General features: G+C 44.7%; 1 protein-coding gene across 3 annotated transcripts in view; it reads right to left on the minus strand.

The window, feature by feature from the left end:
- The window catches only part of AFG2A (AAA ATPase AFG2A), a 524877-nt gene that overhangs the window by 366110 nt on the left and 137923 nt on the right, over positions 1–20844 (minus strand). The window lies entirely within an intron of this gene.

Genomic DNA, 20844 nt, shown 5'->3' on the forward strand with positions numbered 1-20844 from the left:
CCGCATTACTTTCAAATTTGATACATTACAAAATTATTGTTAATTAGTTATTTGAACTACTATAACACTATATTACTATAATAATAATAATACTACTACATTACTATAATAATAGCGCTAGGTTTAAACTTACAGGAAATTTACGAGAGTTCTCCACGTGCTTATTTCAACAATCCAGTTTTACAGTTTAAGTGTCGCTAAATGCAGTCTGGCAGCTCAGTTGGCAGCGTTTGGCAGACACACAAATGTCAAAATTAGGCAGCCCCTTTTTAGATCATGCCACAGAGCCCTCTATAGATACTGCCACTGTGCTCTCTGTAGATAATGCCACAGTGCCCTCTGTAGATGCTGCCACAGCGCCCTATGTAGATACTACCACAGCGCCCTCTGTAGATACTACCACAGCGCCCTCTATAGATACTGCCACAGCGCCCTCTGTAGATACTGCCACAGCGCCCTCTGTAGATACTGCCACAGCGCCCTCTGTAGATACTGCCACAGTGCCCTCTGTAGATACTGCCACAGTGCCCTCTGTAGATAATGCCACAGTGCCCTCTGTAGATAATGCCACAGTGCCCTCTGTAGATAATGGCACAGTGCCCTCTGTAGATGCTGTCACAGTGGCCTCTGTAGATGCTGCCACAGCGCCCTCTATAGATGCTGCCACAGCGCCCTCTGTAGATGCTGCCATAGCGCCCTCTGTAGATAATGCCAGTGCCCTCTGTAGATAATGCCACAGTGCCCTCTGTAGATGCTGCCACAGCGCCCTATGTAGATACTACCACAGCGCCCTCTGTAGATACTACCACAGCGCCCTCTATAGATACTGCCACAGCGCCCTCTGTAGATACTGCCACAGCGCCCTCTGTAGATACTGCCACAGTGCCCTCTGTAGATAATGCCACAGTGCCCTCTGTAGATAATGCCACAGTGCCCTCTGTAGATAATGGCACAGTGCCCTCTGTAGATGCTGTCACAGTGGCCTCTGTAGATGCTGCCACAGCGCCCTCTGTAGATGCTGCCATAGCGCCCTCTGTAGATAATGCCACAGTGCCCTCTGTAGATACTGCCGTAAATACTGCCACAGTGCGTTTGGCAGACACACAAATGTCAAAATTAGGCAGCCCCTTTTTAGATCATGCCACAGAGCCCTCTATAGATAATGCCACAGTGCCCTCTGTAGATGCTGCCACAGCGCCCTATGTAGATGCTGCCACAGCGCCCTCTGTAGATACTGCCACAGTGTCCTCTGTAGATAATGCCACAGTGCCCTCTGTAGATAATGCCACAGAGCCCTCTATAGATACTGCCACTGTGCTCTCTGTAGATAATGCCACAGTGCCCTCTGTAGATGCTGCCACAGCGCCCTATGTAGATACTACCACAGCGCCCTCTGTAGATACTACCACAGCGCCCTCTATAGATACTGCCACAGCGCCCTCTGTAGATACTGCCACAGCGCCCTCTGTAGATACTGCCACAGCGCCCTCTGTTGATACTGCCACAGTGCCCTCTGTAGATAATGCCACAGTGCCCTCTGTAGATAATGGCACAGTGCCCTCTGTAGATAATGGCACAGTGCCCTCTGTAGATGCTGTCACAGTGGCCTCTGTAGATGCTGCCACAGCGCCCTCTATAGATGCTGCCACAGCGCCCTCTGTAGATGCTGCCATAGCGCCCTCTGTAGATAATGCCACAGTGCCCTCTGTAGATAATGCCACAGTGCCCTCTGTAGATGCTGCCACAGCGCCCTATGTAGATACTACCACAGCGCCCTCTGTAGATACTACCACAGCGCCCTCTATAGATACTGCCACAGCGCCCTCTGTAGATACTGCCACAGCGCCCTCTGTAGATACTGCCACAGTGCCCTCTGTAGATAATGCCACAGTGCCCTCTGTAGATAATGCCACAGTGCCCTCTGTAGATAATGGCACAGCGCCCTCTGTAGATACTGCCACAGCGCCCTCTGTAGATACTGCCACAGCGCCCTCTGTAGATACTGCCACAGCGCCCTCTGTAGATAATGCCACAGTGCCCTCTGTAGATAATGCCACAGTGCCCTCTGTAGATAATGGCACAGTGCCCTCTGTAGATGCTGTCACAGTGGCCTCTGTAGATGCTGCCACAGCGCCCTCTATAGATGCTGCCACAGCGCCCTCTGTAGATGCTGCCATAGCGCCCTCTGTAGATAATGCCACAGTGCCCTCTGTAGATGCTGCCACAGCGCCCTATGTAGATACTACCACAGCGCCCTCTGTAGATACTACCACAGCGCCCTCTATAGATACTGCCACAGCGCCCTCTGTAGATACTGCCACAGCGCCCTCTGTAGATACTGCCACAGTGCCCTCTGTAGATAATGCCACAGTGCCCTCTGTAGATAATGCCACAGTGCCCTCTGTAGATAATGGCACAGTGCCCTCTGTAGAAGCTGTCACAGTGGCCTCTGTAGATGCTGCCACAGCGCCCTCTATAGATGCTGCCACAGCGCCCTCTGTAGATGCTGCCATAGCGCCCTCTGTAGATAATGCCACAGTGCCCTCTGTAGATACTGCCGTAAATACTGCCACAGTGCGTTTGGCAGACACACAAATGTCAAAATTAGGCAGCCCCTTTTTAGATCATGCCACAGAGCCCTCTATAGATAATGCCACAGTGCCCTCTGTAGATGCTGCCACAGCGCCCTATGTAGATGCTGCCACAGCGCCCTCTGTAGATACTGCCACAGTGTCCTCTGTAGATAATGCCACAGTGCCCTCTGTAGATAATGCCACAGTGCCCTCTGTAGATGCTGCCAAAGCGCCCTCTGTAGATGCTGCCACAGCGCACTCTGTAGATGCTACCACAGTGCCCTCTGTAGATACTGCCGTAGATACTGCCACAGTGCCCTCTGTAGATACTGCCACAGTGCCCTCTGTGGATAATGCCACAGTGCCCTCTGTAGATGCTGCCACAGTGCCCTCTGTAGATGCTGCCACAGTGCCCTCTGTAGATACTGCCACAGTGCCCTCTGTGGATGCTGCCACAGTGCCCTCTGTGGATGCTGCCACAGTGCCCTCTGTAGATGCTGCCACAGTGAACTCTGTAGATGCTGCCACAGTGCCCTCTGTAGATGCTGCCACAGTGCCCTCTGTAGATGCTGCCAGTGCCCTCTGTAGATGCTGCCAGTGCCCTCTGTAGATGCTGCCACAGTACCCTCTGTAGATGCTGCCAGTGCCCTCTGTAGATGCTGCCAGTACCCTCTGTAGATGCTGCCACAGTGCCCTCTGTAGATGCTGCCACAGTGCCCTCTGTAGATGCTGCCACTGTGCCCTCTGTAGATGCTGCCACTGTGCCCTCTGTAGATGCTGCCGCAGTGCCCTGTAGATGCTGCCACAGTGCCCTCTGTAGATGCTGCCAGTGCCCTCTGTAGATGCTGTCACAGTGCCCTCTGTAGATGCTGCCACAGTGCCCTCTGTAGATGCTGCCAGTGCCCTCTGTAGATGCTGCCACAGTGCCCTCTGTAGATGCTGCCACAGTGCCCTCTGTAGATGCTGCCACAGTGCCCTCTGTAGATGCTGCCACAGTGCTCTCTGTAGATGCTGGCACAGTGCCCTCTGTAAATGCTGGCACAGTGCCCTCTGTAGATAATGCCACACACACCCCTTGTGGATAGTGCCACAGACACCCCCAGTAGATAGCTCCATCTAGGAGTGGAATCCCCAGCGAGAGCGTTGCCGATGCTTTGGCCATGGATTCCTCTGCTGGAGGAGCCCCTAATGTCACTGTTCATACACAGTGACGTCAGGGGATCCTCCTGGACCAGAATGTGATGCCAGGGGCAACCCGAGAGCCAGTGTCCCAGAGCGGAGCACTAGTATAGGCTTTGCTCCGGGACTCTGGGGAAGCAACTGACATCAGTGTCCATATATGGACAGTGATGTCAGGGGCTTGCCCAGAGCTGGAGTCCCGGAGCAGAGCCGCTTCTAGCACCCTGCCTGGGATTCCAGCTCTGCTCCTGACATCACTGTTCATATATCGACAGAGATGTCAGGGGAAACCCCAGAGCTGGAGTCCCGGGCAGAGCACTACTAGCGCTCCTACTGGGACTCCATCTGTGCTCCTGACTTCACTGTCCAGCTCTGGGGAAGCCCTAGACATCGCTGTCCATATATGGACAGCGATGTCAGGGATTTTCACAGAGTCCCGGAGCAGAGCCTATGCTAGCGCTCTGCCCGGGACTCAGTCTCTGGGGAAGACCCAGACATCGCGTGTCCATTCATGGAGCAGAGCCGATACTAGCGCTCTGCCCGAGACTCTGCTCTGTGGAAAACCCTGACAAAACTGTCTATATATGGACAGCGATGTCAGGGAATTCCACAGAGTCCCAGAGCAGAACCTCTACTAGAGCTCTGCCCGGGACTCAGGCTCTGAGGAAGCCCCAGACATCGTGTGTCTATTCATGGACAGCGATGGATTCCACAGAGTCCCGGAGCAGAGCTTATGCTAGCGCTCTGCCCAGGACTCCGCTCTGGGGAAGACCCTGACAAAACTGTCCTTATATGGACAGCGATGTCAGGGATTTCACAGGGTCCCGGAGCAGAGCCTGTACTAGCGGCTCTGTGTCCCGCGGGCCGCAGATGACAGCCTCAGGGGCCGCATGCGGCCCGCGTGCTTGAGAACCCTGGTCTAGCCAGTGTGCCAAATCGACTGTGACGTAGGCTGCATTCAGACGAGCGTGTGCAACCTCGGACGTGAAAAACTAAAGTTTTTCATGTCCGAGCTGCACCCGTGCGGGACGCGTTATCACGGATCCCTCATAGACTAGAGTCTATGGAGGGATGTGTAAAAACACAAGAAAATAGGACATGTCCTATATTTTCACGGACCCTACACACGCTCTGTTGAAACAACGATCCTGTGAACGGCCCCATTGAAATACATGTGTCTGTGTGATGGCCGTTGGCCTAATGGCTGTCACATGGACGAGTTACTCGCTCGTCTGAATGAGCCCTTAGAGGATTTACTTATTCAGTGAGAATCGTAAAAGACTGTCTCTGGCAGGGAGAAAGATAGGCTGAAGGTAATTGCTACAGCTAAGCATTGCCCCCTTTAGCTACATCCGACATCCTTAGCTGTAGATGGCAGAGACCAGGGAGAGATGAATCCCTATGCTTGTTGCAAGTCTTGCATGATAACAAATAGGTGTTTTTTTTCTGTTTACTCTCTAATTGATTTTAACGTTTTGGGTCTCTTTAATAAACTAAGACTACTTTAGGTACAGATTATGGTATGGAAGTTGGCTACAGCCAAAAACTATTACTAATGTAGTAAAGCTTTTCAGTAAACATGCAGTAACATACAACGGAAGCCGTCATTAAGGAACAACTCCTACATTTGTCATGCACGAGATGAGCCTAATCATGAAGTGCCGAGACTAAACACTTTTAGGTTATTTATAGCAAGAGTATCACATAATTACAACAGCTTTGGGAGAAACCTAGGAAAGCTTGTAAAGGCAATCTATAGTTAAAGGATAAAATTGGGTAATTTATCTTTTTAAACAGGATGATGTGACGGGGAAAGTAATTTAATAGGTGCTTGTATATGCTGGGACAAAGCTTCTAGGCAACTGCAAACAAGAAAGCATATCCAACAGAGGAGCAAGCCTTACTATTACCTGCAATTGTTTGGGTTTCATTTCCACGAGACATTGATGACATACTTCGATTTAGATACAATCAGCATATTTATCTGAATACAGCAATAGGGGATATCCTGTTCAGATTTCAGATATAAGATACCAGAAAAGAGTGAACTGCTAAACACTAGCCACATAAACCAATCAATAATCCAGAAAAGAGATAGAGGCAAAAAAGCTGGCCATATACAACAGAAATATATGTTGGACAGACTATCTTCAGTCCTAACTCCATCAACACACACAATATCTCAGGGCAGGGAGGATAAGGGCTGTCAATTGTGGTAAAAATCTGACACATTCAATCCTTTTTTTTCTCCCAATGTCGGGGGACTGTCTGAAAGGCTCGTAGATATTGAATTGTTAGTGAATGCTGTTGATCTTGGCGGGATCCAATGACAAAGATCTAATGCTAATTATGCACCATATTTTAGCTTTAAAGCTACAATATTGCAGAATTTAACTAGGAATCCATTTACCCACAAAGGCATGTAAAAAATATATGCGAATAGTATTAATATCCTGCATACTAGAAGGAATGCGATGGTATTATAAGGGTTGCACGTAAACCGCATCCTGTTTTGCTGATGAGGTGGTAGGTTACCTTGGGTGCTTTCCACCATGAAGGTACTATGAAGGAAGTATGAGCACAGATGGAGGGTGCAAGTACACTATTGGACTGATAAAACATGATACCCACAGTTGGCCTTATGAAAAGCTTTATTGTTGATTGCACCTATTGTAACTTCTTCAACTCTGCTAAAAATGTTAGAGCCTTCACTGCTCTCGTTGTCTATCTGTGGACCCGTGGTAAACCTGCCACAGAAAGCAGACTATGCCACTGCTCTCGGGCCAGCCTGACACTGAACTGATCCTGCTACTTTCCTTCACACAGTCATAAGAGTTAAAGGGGTTGTCCCACAATTAGCTGTAGTTAACCAAAATGTTATCATATAAAGGGGTTTTCCCAAGATTAACACTTATCACTTATCCACAGCAATGTGTCCGATCACTAAAGCGGGGTTTCCGAACCTCCCATTCTGCGCAGTAAGGAGGAGCTTAAATGAAGCAGAGGACAAGCTTGCGCCCTGTCGCTTCATTCTTAGTCTACGCGACTGATGAAGATAGTTAAGTACAAAGTTTTGCTGTTTCCGTCAGCCCCGTAGACATTGAATGAAGCGGGAGGGCGGGCAGGGGTTTAGGGATATTGGATAGGTGATAAATGTTAAGCTTACGACAACCCCTTTGACTCCTTGACGCATTATCACGTACATGTATGTGATAAGTGTCATAGGGAAGTATGGAGGTCGCTCACGGGCTGAGTGCCCTCCCTACCCTGCGGGTGTCAGCTGTGTTTTACAGCTGGCAGCCAAACTAACGGCCGGGAACAGCGATTGCGCTGTTCCTGGCCAATTAAACCCCTCAAATACTACAGTCAATTGTGACCGCAGCATCTGAAGCGTTGAAAAGAGGGGGTGGCTCCATCCGACAGCTCATTGGTGCCCCCACGCCACGATCGGGGGCGCCGGTCTTTGTCATGGCAACCAGGGGGCCTAATGAAGGCCCCCAGGTCTGCCTTTTGTCTGCCTCTGTTAAGCCGTATCTCCAGCACGGCTTAACAGAAGCCTGTGAAAATAACGATATACTGCATTACATTAGTATTGCAGTATATTGTACCAGCGATCTAACAATCGTTAGTTCAAGTCCCCTAGGGGGAGTAATAAATGGTGTAAAAATAAAACGTTAATAAAGTAAACAAGGTTTTAAAAAAAAAAAAATATATATATATATATATATATATATATATATATATATATATATTAAAAGTTAAAAAAAAAACCTTTTCCCATTTTTCCTATAAAGTAATGTAAAAAATAAACAAAATCGGTATTGCTGCATCCGTAAAAGCCTAAACTATTACAATATAGCAGTATTTAACTTGCACAGTGAACACAGTAAAAAACAAAAAAATGTAACCGCCAAAATCGCTGTTTTTTGGTCACCTTAGCTCGCAAAAAAAAACACACACACGTCAAGTTAGCAACAGGACAGGGCTGTGAGGGTACATGTTACAGGATTTTGCCGGTAGCACTGTGGTATTAATCAGACGGCCATTGGCCACCACATGTGGGCATGGCTTAGTCCGCCACAAAATGGGTATGTGCCCTAAGCATGGAGGACAATAAAAATATGATGACTGTGAAAGAAAGTAAGTAATATATATATGTAGAATAAAATGCCAGCAGATTAAAGTAATAGAGAAGGCTTTTCAGAGATTTGAGGAACAAAACTAACAAAGTACAGAATTTATTGAGTGGCAAGGTGAAGGCACAAACTGGACAAGAGAATTCTGGAAAATGTGTAAAAGTAAAGATATATATTAACTTGTTCATTTTAAAGCACTCACTTTATTTAATTCCATAATTGCATTTATTTTCTGCATAGAGAGCATATACTGTATGTATGTGGGCTTATAACATCATGCACTGGATAGGATTAAGAGTAACCCTGAGATTTGCTCTCTTCTATCTTGCGCTTGGAGTTACCTTCTGTACAATGAATAAGCATCTTTAGCATGCTATTATAGATATATGTGTTGTCTATGCAATGATCAGTATATGTAGGGATATGTGTTTTTCAAAGGGAGAAGGAAGAGAGGAGGCTGGCACTGACCAATTCAGACAAAGCAATCTTCCTACATAGCGATTTCTACGGACGTGGTCATATATGAAGTCGGCTATATGATTGCCCACGGGGTGCTCATCGACAAGTACAGCACGTTGAGTATAAAATTAAAAACGCAATCTCATATCAAATAGACCATGATCAGAAAATAAAGAAGTTTTTCTGCCATCATCGGGGAGTGCCTCGATTTTTCTACCTTTTTTAATATTAAAGATATGTGCATAGCCGCTAAAAGGTTCTGCTATTTAGGTGAAAATTGGAGGGTTGCATATAATTATTTTTTTTAACTACCACCTATGGTAAATGGGCGTGTACTAGCTCCAAAAAGGAAATGAGGTGCTGTCTAAATATTAAATACCTCCTACTAAATAACAGCAACACTCTCAAAATAATTATTACTTCAATGAAATCTTTATGGTTACATATAAATAAATAAAAATATAAGGAAATGTAAACATGCCCACGATGAAGGATTAACCCAGGGGTCTCAAACTCGGCCGGGTAAGTGGGCGGCATATAGAAAACATGGGAATTTGACGGGCCGCATTACTTTCAAATTTGATACAATACAAAATTATTGTTAATTAGTTATTTGAACTACTATAACACTATAATAATAATACTACATTACTATAATAATGCCGCTAGGTTTAAAATTTGAGATATTTCTCCACGTGCTTATTTCAACAATCCAGTTTTCCAGTTTAAGTGTCGCTAAATGCAGTCCGGAGGCTCAGTTAGCACACATGTCAAGATTGAGCAGCACCTTTTTAGATAGTGCCACAGTGCCCTCGGTGGATGCTGCCGCAGTGCCCTCTGTGGATGCTGCCGCAGTGCCCTCTGTGGATGCTGCCGCAGTGCCCTCTGTGGATGCTGCCGCAGTGCCCTCTGTGGATGCTGCCGCAGTGCCCTCTGTAGATGCTGCCGCAGAGTCCTCTGTAGATGCTGCCGCAGAGTCCTCTGTAGATGCTGCCACACACCCCTAGATAATGCCACAGTGTCCTCTGTACATACTGTCACAGTGCCCTCCGTAGATGCTGCCACAGTGCCCTCCGCAGATGCTGCCACAGTGCGCTTCGCAGATGCTGCCACAGTGCCCTCCGCAGATGCTGCCACAGTGCCCTTCGCAAGATGCTGCCACAGTGATGTCAGGGGCTTGCCCAGAGCTGGAGTCCCGGAGCAGAGCCGCTTCTAGCACTCAGCCTGGGATTCCAGCTCTGCTCCTGACATCACTGTCCATATATCGACAGAGATGTCAGGGGCAACCCCAGAGCTGGAGCCCCGGGCAGAGCACTAGTAGGCTCTTCCTGGGACTCCAGCTGTGCTCCTGACATCACTGGGACTCCTGCTCTGGGGAAGCCCCTGACATCATTGTCGATGTATGGACAGCGATGTCAGAGGCTTCCTCAGAGTCCCAGAGCAGATCCTATACTAGCGATCTGCCCGGGACTCCGCTCTGGGGAAGACCCTGACACACTGTCCATATATGGACAGCGATGTCAGTGAATTCCACAGAGTCCCAGAGCAGAGCCTATACTAGCGCTCTGCACGGGACTCCGCTCTGGGGAAGACCCTGACACACTGTCCATATATGGACAGCAATGTCAGGGAATTCCACAGAGTCCCGGAGCAGAGCCTATACTAGCGCTCTGCACGGGACTCCGGCTCTGGGGAAGCCCCAGACATCGTGTGTCCAAACATGGACAGCGATGTCAGGGAATTCCACAGAATCCCGGAGCAGAGCCGATACTAGCGCTCTGCCCGGGACTCCGCTCTGGGGAAGACCCTGATACACTGTCCATATGTTGACAACGATGTCAGGGAATTCCACAGAGTCCCGGAGCAGAGACGATACTAGCGCTCTGCACGGGTCTGGGGAAGAACCTGATACATTGTCCATATGTTGACGGCTCTGGGGAAGCCCCAGACATCGCTGTTCATATGTGGACAACGATGTCAGGGAATTCCAGAGTCCCGGAGCAGAGCCGATACTAGCGGCTCTGTGACCCGCGGGCCGCAGATGACAGCCCCAGGGGCCGCATGCGTCCCGCATGGTTGAGACCACTGGATTAACACCATGGTCTATAGTCAATCAGATACAGTACATATAAAAAACGGAAAGTGCAAATGCTAAGTGTAAGCCATATAAGTATACTAGGACTGGAGTTAAATATAAAGTGTAAAATGCATACAATAAGCCAATCAAATACCTAGATACAAGAGGAGAGGAACATACAGACCAAGAGGTAAGACGCCCTGCCTCGTGTTTCGTCCTGCTTCTCTGTGGGTATGCTTCCATTTTCATGTATTTTTATCTACTTATATGGAATAATAAAGTTTTCATTGAAGTTGTAATTATTTTGTGTCTTGCTGTCATTTAGTAGGAGGTATGTAATTTTTATAGAAAAACTCTTTAGTAGGCGAAGAAAATTCCTTGAACAGTGTACAGAAAACTTCATACCTGTAATACGCATATACTTAGTGATCCGCAATAGAACTCATCTCCATCTTAAAGGAACAGTGTCATCACAAATTATTTTTTTATATGTTAAAGATGTTAGTGCTTTATTAAAAACGTTTATATTCATTTGTGTGTTTGTGTTTTACTTTTTCTTATTTTTCCACTTTTTCTTCCCTATGGGGGCTGCCATTTTTTTTCCATTTCTGTCTGTGTCGATTAACGACACATACAGACATGGAATACGGCAGCCACAGTCCCATAGGGACTGCGAACGGCTCCCGTCCCATTGACTTCCGTGTACGGCGTCTGTGTGGGAACTGCGCATGCGCCGCTCCCACACAGTCCAATTCGAAATTGGCGCCGTCCGGCGCCATTTTCCTGTGGACCGGAAGTCGCGGCCGGACAGTAATATTACTACTTCCGGTCGCGGCTTCCGGATTTGTGCACTTGGACCAGCGGCAGCAAACGGAGCGGACGGGCCGGAGGGAGCCGCGGCGGCAGGAGCAGGTAAGAGATTTCAATGTATGTTCGTGTTTGTGTGTGTTTACTACTGTATGTAAACCTACTACACTGTGTGTTAGCTCAAAAAATGGCGACACACAGTGTAGGAGGTTACACCGTTCAAACCCCTCGTTTATCCCGGCACTAGCCAGGATAAAGGAGGGGGGGATGCTGAGAGCTCACTAGAGCGAGGGCTTTTAACCCAATGTTGCACTGCTGCAATTTTGGGAATAGCTCCATCTAGTGACCAAAAATGGGTAGTATTATAAATTTAGAATTAATTTATAATATTTCCTGACTCGTGAAAAAAATAAAAAAAATTTGAACAATGTTTAATCACCCACACACTAAATGTTTAATTTTTTTTAAAAAAACATGTTTTTCTGGCAACACATTCCCTTTAAGCTCTTGCTAAAGTATTTGCATATCTCCCCACCTCTGACCTGATGTACCATCTACTTTATGTTTTCAATTTTGGACCAGGATGCACCATGTGTCAATTTGCCTCCAATCCATCAAGAATTCAGATATTTTTCCACTATCAGGAAATGGATTATCAAAGGGGCATGCAGTGCAATACTGCTAAGACCGGAATAATCTTTCCCATGCAAAATCATTCTGATCGTTTTTAAATATCATTTATGTGCATTATTATAAAATAATTGGTTAAAAGCCCCAATTATGGACAACTGCAACAATAATCAACAACTGAAAAAATGTATAACAAATTTGGAACTAATTTTCTATTGGCAAGAACAGAGGACTCAGAGCTTTAGGCATAAGGATAATTGTTAATGTTTGTCATTTAGGATTAGATTATTAAAGGATTTGACCAATTTCTAAAACTTACTGAAAGTACATAAAATATAAAATGGTGTTGCTTAGTGCCTGTTTTCATCTGTGTAGGAGGGTCCGTTAGGGGCCTTCATCGCAGATCTGTCAGAGATTACCGGAAACAATAGTGGAGCATTCTGCGCTATTGTTTCCGGTAAAACCAGGGACACTCCAACGGAACCCATTCAAGTAAATGGGTTCTGCCGGCCACCAGTGGTGTCTGTGGTGCAACGACACCATGGCTTCTGGTGTTCCCTTGTTTTGCTCCTGTGACAGAGCAGAACAACGGAATGGCTCGACACAGATGTGAACATAGTCTTACTAAATAATGTGCTATTTCCAATTTTCAGTTTTGGTTAGCCTGTGCCCACTTAATCTAAGTAAATAGTTTAAAAACAGATCATAGCTAATGTGAAAGCTTTATTGTTCTTTGATTGAGATCTGGTCCACGGTTGTGATGCCCCCACAAGGTCTGAGGGGCACATTCCTTAAAGGGTAACTAAACTTTCAAAAACTTCTGACATGTCATAGTGACATGTCAAAAGTTTTGATCGGTGGTGGTCCGAGCATGGAGACCCCCACCAATCCCTAAAATGCAGCCGGAGAAGCGCTAGGGGGAGTGCAGAGACGCTTTCTTTCTGAATGGCTTTTCTCGGAAAGCCAAGCAATTGGTGTACGGGCTCATAGACTTCCTATTGAGCCCATTCGCGTTTTCTCGGAAAGCCAGAGCAATTGGTGATCAGAAACAAAGCGTCTCAGTGTTCACCCGAGCACTTCTGCCGCTTCGTTTTAGAAATCGGTGGGTGTCTCAGTGCTCGGACCCCCACCGATCAAAACTTTTCACATGTCACTATGACATGTCAGAAGTTTTTTAAAGTTTAGTTACCCTTTAAGTGATGTGTAATTCTATAAATCCATGTGACACATTCATTCCTGTTCCCAGGGTGCCAGAGGTTGTCAGTAGTTTGTACTCTCTGAGATTTGAAGTCTCCTTTTAATACTAATATTTTTATTTCTGAGATGCTGTGGTCAGGGCTGCCACAGGTAGACCTGTCCTTATTTTCTTTTTTTTGTCTTACAATGAGAGTTTATTGTTGTTCTTAGCTTTACCTACATATAGACCCTCTGCAGGACATTTAGTACATACAATTAAGTAGACCACATTTGGTGCAGTGCAGGTGAAGGTCCCTGGAATCTTGTAATTCTGATGTGTGTTTATCTTGTCTACGGTCATTAACCCCTTCCCGACATTTGCCGTACATGTACGTCATGGAAAGTACTGACTTCCCGCATCTTGCCGTACATGTACGTCAAACGTTTGGCACCGGCTCAGAAGCTGAGCCGGTCCCATCATCACCGGATCTCAGCTGTATCTTACAGCTGACATCCGACTGTAACGGCGGGGACCGAAATTAGCTTCGATCCCCGCCATTAACCCCTTAAGTGCAGCGCTCAAACGCGATCGCTGCACTTAAGGTGTTTGCAGCTCATCGGAACCCCAGTAATGAAATTGCCGGGGTTCCGGTGGCTGCAATGGCAACCGGAGGCCTAATACTGGCCTCCCGGTCTGCCTAGCACCGAAGCCGGTCAAGATCCGCCCGGCGGCGGAGCCTGATCGGCTTCCGTAGCTGCCGGCAAGATGGCGCCGGGTCAGGAGCTGATCCGGCGTCATCAGTGGTGGAAGTCAGCTGTACTGTACAGCTGACATCCACCTGTAACGGCAGGAACCGGAGCTAGCTCCGATCCCTGCCATTAACCCCTTCGATGCAGCAATCGAAAGCGATTGCTGCATCGTAGCGGTTACAAGCAGATCGCCAGCCCTGACAGGCAATCGGGACTGGCGACTGCTGTTATGGCAACAGGAGACACAATGGTCTCCTGCTCTGCCATTACGGAAGCCGATTTAGGCCCCGCCGGGAGGCGAAGCCTAAACGGCTTGCTGTCAGTGAATGACTGACAGATCTAATACATTGCACTACATAGGTAGTGCAATGTATTAGAAAAAAAAAAATCTGACCGTTGGACCTTCAAGTCCCCTAGTGGGACTTGAGAAAAAGTGTAAAAAAAGTATAAAAAAGTGTAAAAAAAAGTGCAAAAAATAAAAGTTTGAAAACAATAAAAGTTTCAAGTAATCAAATAACACACAATCCCCCTTTTACTCTTATCAAGTCCTTTATTATTGAAAAATAATAATAAACCATATGTATTTGGTATCGCCACGACCGTAACGACCGGAGGTATCAAAATATTATATTATTTATTGCACGCGGTGAACAGCGTAAAAAAAACCCGTAAAAAACGTTACCAGAGTTTCTGTTTTTTAGTCACTTTGCCCTACAAATATTACAATAAAAAGTGATCAAAAAGTCGCACGTATCCAAAAATGGTACCTATAAAAACTATAGCTCGTCCCGCAACAAACCAGCCCTCATACCGCTACGTCTATGAAAAATAAAATTAGTTATGGCTCCAATAAGTCAGGAAATAAAAAAATATGCAGTTGTGCCCGAGGAGAACATTTCTTCTGTTTCAAGAGGCGATTTATCAAGGACCTAAAATTAGGGAACCAGGAAGGGAGGGCCCAATCATATCCGATGGAAGCGACGGTGCCCGTATTATACCAGGATAATACTTTCCCAGCAAAATTCCCCAAACTACAAAGGCGCGGAGTGTGGACCAAAAGGGGGATAAGAAATGACACCATTTATCAGTGCGACACCGGCCTGTGCAGAAAGGATTGCTTCACAGCGTAACACACATCTATGGATTATTTTTATTTTTTTATACCACCTGACTATGCCCCTTATATACTCCGCCCCGCTTACATGTACCCCCACATTATAAAACACCAGCAATACTCAAACAAATATAGTACCAAGCAAAATCCGCTCTCCAAAAGCCAAATGGTGCTCCCTCGGCCCTGAACCCTACAGCGTGCCCAAACAGCAGTTTCCTTCAACATATATGGCACCGTCATACCCGTGAGAACCCTTTTAACAATTTTTGTGGTGTGTGTCTCCAGCGTCATAAGCTGGGCATGACATATTTGCCACTGAATGGCATATCTAGGGAAAAATATAAATTTTTAATTTGCACCATCCGCAGCGCATTCATTTATGGAAAAGACCTGTGGGGTGAAAATGCTCACTACACCCCTTAATAAATGCCTTGAGGGGTGCAGTTCCATAATGGGGTCACTTATCAGGGGTTTATTTTTATTATTTCACATCTGAGCCTCTGCAGTTGTGAACCAATACTTTGTAAATCGCCAAATTAGGCCTCCACTCCGCATGGTACTCTTCACTTCTGAGCCCTGTCATATGTCCAGACAAAAGATTAGGGCCACATGTAGGGTGTTTCTAAAACCGGGAAACACCGCATAATAATTAGAGAGCTGTCTTGTTATGGTGGCACAAGCCGGGCACCACATATTGGCATATCTATGGAAAAAAATCCCATTTTCACTCTGCAACATTGAGCGCACACTAATTTCTACAAAACACCTGCAGGGTTAAAATGCTTACTACACCCCTTGGTAAATGCATTGAGGGGTGTAGTTTACAAAATGGGGTCACTTCTGGGGGGTTTCCACTGTTTTGGGCCCACAGGTGCCCAGAAACCAATCCAGCAACATCTGCACTCCAAATGGCGGTCCTTCCCTTCTGAGCCCTGCCGTTTGCCCAAACAGCAGTTTATGACCACATATGGGGTATTGCCGTACTCGGGAGAAATAGCTTTACAAATGTTGGGTTCTTTTTTTCCTTTATTTGTTGAGAAAATGAAAAAATTTGCGCTAAAGCTACGTCTTATTGAAGAAAAAGGACTGTTTTTATTTTCACTGCCTAATTCTAATAAATTCTATGAAACATCTGTGGGGTCAAAATGCTCACTACACCCCTAGATGCATTCTTCAAGAGGTGTAGTTTCCTAAATGGAGTCCCTTTTTGGGCGTTTTCATTGTTTTGTCCCCTCAGGGGCTTTGCAAATGTGACCTGGCCTCCGCAAATCATTCCTGCTAAATGTGATCTCAAAAAGTCAAATAGTGCTCTTTCCCTTCTAAGCCCTGCCGTGTGTCCAAACAGCCGTTTATTACCACATGTGGGGTATTGTTTTACTCGGGAGAAATTGCTTTACAAATTTTGTGGTGCTTTTTCTCCTTTAGTCCTTCTGGAAATGAGAAAAAATTAGCTAAACCTACATTTTCTTTGAAAAAATGTAGATTATTATTTTCAGGGCCTACTTCCAATAATTTCTGCAAAAAAACTGTGGTGTCAAATCGCTCACTATACCCCTAGATAATTTCCTCAATGGGTGTTGTTTCCAAAATGGGGTCACTTGTGGGGGGTTTCCACTGTTTTGTCCCCTCAGGGGCTTTGTAAATGTAACATGGCCTCCGCAAACCATTCCTGCTAAATTTGAGTTCCAAAAGCCAAATGGCGCTCTTTCCCTTCTCAGCCTCGCCGTGTGTCCAAACAGCCGTTTATTACCACATGTGGGGTACTGTTTTACTCGGGAGAAATTTCTTTACAAATTTTATGGTGATTTTTCTCCTTTAGTCCTTGTGGAAATGAAAAAAAAATTAGCTAAACCTACATTTTATTTGAAAAAATGTAGATTTTCATTTTCACAGCCTACTTGCAAAAATTTCTGCAAAAAACCTGTGGGGTCAAAATGCTCACTATACCCCTAGATAATTTCCTCAAGGGGTATAGTTTCCAAAATGGGGTCACTTGTTTGGGGTTTTCACTGTTTTGTCCCCTCAGGGGCTTTGTAAATGTGACATGGCCTCCGCAAACCATTCCTGCTAAATGTGAACTCCAAAAGCCAAATGGCGCTCTTTCCCTTCTCAGCCACGCCGTGTCTCCAAACAACCGTTTATTACCACATGTGAGGTATTGTTTTACTCGGGAGAAATTGCTTTACAAATTTTGCGGTGCTTTTTCTCCTTTAGTCCTTGTGGAAATGAGAAAAAAAATCGCTAAACCTACATTTTCTTTGAAGAAATGTTGATTTTAATTTTCACGGCCTACTTCCAATAATTTCTGTAAAAAACCTGTGCGGTGAAAATGCTCACTACACCCCTAGATAATTTCCTTGAGGTGTCTAGTTTCCCAGATGGGGTCACTTTTGGGGGATTTTGACTGTTTTGGCACCGCAAGAGCCCTTCAAACCTGACATGGTGCCTAAAATATATTCTAACAAAAATAAGGCCCCAAAATCCACTAGGTGCTCCTTTGCTTCTGAGGCCGGTGTTTCAGTCCAGTAGCACGCTACGGCCACATGTGGGATATTTCCTAAAACTGCAAAAACTGGGCAACAAATATTGAGTTGCATTTCTCTGGTAAAACCTTCTGTGTTATAAAAAAAATTGTATTAAAAATGTATTTCTGCAGAAAAATATGAAATTTGTAAATTTCACCTCTACTTTGCTTTAATTCCTGTGAAATGTTTAAAGGGTTAAGACATTTTCTAAATGCTGTTTTGAATACTTTGAGGGGTGAAGTTTTTAAAATGGGGTGACTTTTTTGGGGTTTCTAATATATAAGGCCCTCAAAACCACTTCACAACTGAACTGGCCCCTGTAAAAATAGCCTTTTGAAATTTTCTTGAAAATGTGAGAAATTGCTGCTAATGTTCTAAGCCTTGTGAGGTCATAGAAAAATAAAAGGATGTTCAAAAAACGATGCCAATCTAAAGTAGACATATGGGGGATGTTAATTAGCAACAATTTTGTGTATTATAACTGCCTGTCTTACAAGCAGATACATTTAAATTGAGAAAAATGCTAATTTTTGCAATTTTTCGCTAAATTTTGGTGTTTTTCACAATTAAATACTGAACATATCGAGCAAATTTTGCCAGTAACATAAAGTCCAATGTGTCACGAGAAAACAATCTCAGAATCGCTTGGATAGGTGAAAGCATTCCGGAGTTATTACCACATAAAGTGACACATGTCAGATTTGAAAAATGAGGCTCTGTCAGGAAGGTCAAAAGTGGCTAAAGAGGGAAGGGGTTAAGTACGGACAGGTTTTAATTTTAACGTTTTTTTTCTGATGGCAGGAAAATGATATTGTTGATAGAGAGGACAGTGAGCTTCTGAAAATGATGCTATTAGATTAGGAAGCTACCTATAACACAGAATGGGATTTGAAAATATTGCTTTTAAACGGTCATCTTTCTGTAATATCGGATGCCGTTTTCCACAACTCTCTTTAGCATCTCAAGATGTGGATTGTAAAGGTACCCAATGTCTTTTGGTTTGTTTCTTATTGTAATGGTTTGCTTTTTGGTTATCTAGTGGCTCTGTCAATTTGATTATCAAAAATGTTTGTCCCTTTCTGTGGGATTACAACGTATGTGGTTGTAACCAATAGCCTGACTGTGGGCGATTGAATTTTTTATGGGTTTTGGATGGAAACTGTTCCATCTGAGATATGTGCGAAAGTCAATTGGCTTCTGGTACAGCGATGTCTCTATTATATTGTTCTGTACCTTGATGATGGTGTCCAGAAAGTTCATTTAGCTGATGGTGGGATGAAATTGACTGAAATGCTCATAGAATGTTTTCAGCTGTTGCTTAGACTTAGTCAATGATATCGTCAATGTAACGATAGCAGGCCAGTGGCCTGATGAATCCATAATGGCTGGGATAGTTTCCTTTAGGTAGGGGGCCTATTGCGGACAGTTAATTTAATAAATAAGTTGTGTCTTGAAGTTAGCTAGCTGTATTGTTTACCAAGGATTTAAGAACACCTTCCACCCATCCAGCGATTTCTTCAGTGGATGAGCTGATTGGTCTCCCTAGATTTGCAGGATTGTGTACTTTGGGAAGCATGTGAAATGTCCCTATTCTGGGAATTTTTGTATCAAGTATTCTGGTTTTATATACTTGTTGACCAGCAATAATCTATTTTCGTTCCTTGGAGTATTCCTGTGTAGAGTCATTCTCCATTATGGAGTAGTAACGTGGGTATGCAGCTGTCTGTATGCCTCTTTCATGTAATCTGATGTGTTTCCTTATTGCTTTTTAAAGATTGTATGACCCTCCTAACAACTCCTCCACCGTGAATAAACCTTTTTATGTATAAATATGTCTGAGGCAAATATAAGATTTATTTTTTTACCCCCTTTTTGAGAAGTTTGTTGGCTAAGTTTTTATTTTGTTTTGGGGTTTTCTTACCGGAATTGCGTAAAAACAACCTAGTGCTTTAACCCCTTCCCGACATTTGACTTATCCATACGCCAAAGTCGGGTAGGGGAAGTATGGAGTGGGCTCACGGAGTGAACCCGCTTCATACGATGCTGGTGTCGGCTGTTTGTTACAGCCGACACCTCAGAGTAACTAGTGGCATTGTGCTCGAGCGCGATCCCGCTAGTTTAACTCGTTAAATGCTGCGGTCAACTGAGACCGCAGCATTTAAATCGTTAGAAAGAGGGGGGCGATCGCCTCTAACAGCTCATCTCGCCCCCCGCAGTGCAATCGCGGGGGGTCGATGGTTGCTAGGGCTGCCTGGGGGCCTAATGAAGGCCCCCAGGTCCGCCATATTTGTACACTCCGGCAGGGCTAAAGAGTTGCCTGTCAGAATCCCGATATACTGGAATACATTAGTAATGCAGTATATCGTGCAAGCGATCTAACGATCACTGTTTGAAGTCCCCTAGGGGGACTAATAAAAAAAAGTAAAAATGAGTTAAGTAAAGTTGTTTTTTTTGTGTAAAAAAAATAAAAAAATATTAAAAGTTAAAAAAAAAAACCTTTTCCCATTTTCCCCCTAGAGCATAGTAAAAAAATAAATAAACATAATTGGTATCGCCGCGTCCGTAAAAGTCTGAACTATTACAATATATCATTATTTAACCCGCACCGTGAACGCCGTAAAAACAAAAAAATGTAAACGCCAGAATCTCTATTTTTTGGTCACCTGATCTCCCACAAAAAAATGAAATAAAAAGTGATCAAACCGTCGCATTTACACCAAAATGGTATGATTAAAAACTACACCTTATCCCGCAAAAAATAAGCCCTCATAACACTTAATCGACGGAAAAATAAAAAAGTTGTGGTTCTCGGAATTTGGCGACACAAAATAAATTTTATTTTTTACACTTAGGTTCTTACTTGTAAAAGTAGTAAAATATAGAAAAAACTATATATATTTGGTATCGCCGTAATTGTATTGACCCACAGAATAAAGTTAACATGTTGTTTTAATTGCAGTGAATTCCGTAAAAACGGAGTGCAAAAAACCATGGAGGAATCGCTGTTTTTTTTCATTTTCTACGCCACAAATATTTTTTTTTTCCTGCTTCCTAGTACATTATATGGCAAAATAAATAGTGCTACGAAAAAAACGACAACTCGTCCCACAAAAATCAAGCCCTCATAGTTCTATATCGACGGAAAAATAAAGACGTTATGGCTTTTGGAAGGTGGGGAGGAAAAAACGAAAATGAAAATCTGAAAAAGGGCTGCGGCGGGAAGGGGTTAAATATGTTGTGCTTATGGGAACCTTTTCTATTAAAAATGCAGTCCAATCTGTGGGCAGCATGTTATAGAGCAGGAGGAGTTAAGTACATTTTTGTATAGTTTTGTAGGAAAAGATTCAGTATTACTTGTAATTGAAACCTCTGCACATTCTGGGCTTAGGAGTCCAGTGGGCGGTCCTACTTAGTTATT

Source organism: Rhinoderma darwinii, chromosome 1 (genome assembly GCF_050947455.1).
Source record: "Rhinoderma darwinii isolate aRhiDar2 chromosome 1, aRhiDar2.hap1, whole genome shotgun sequence".
Classification (NCBI taxonomy): Eukaryota; Metazoa; Chordata; class Amphibia; order Anura; family Rhinodermatidae; genus Rhinoderma; species Rhinoderma darwinii.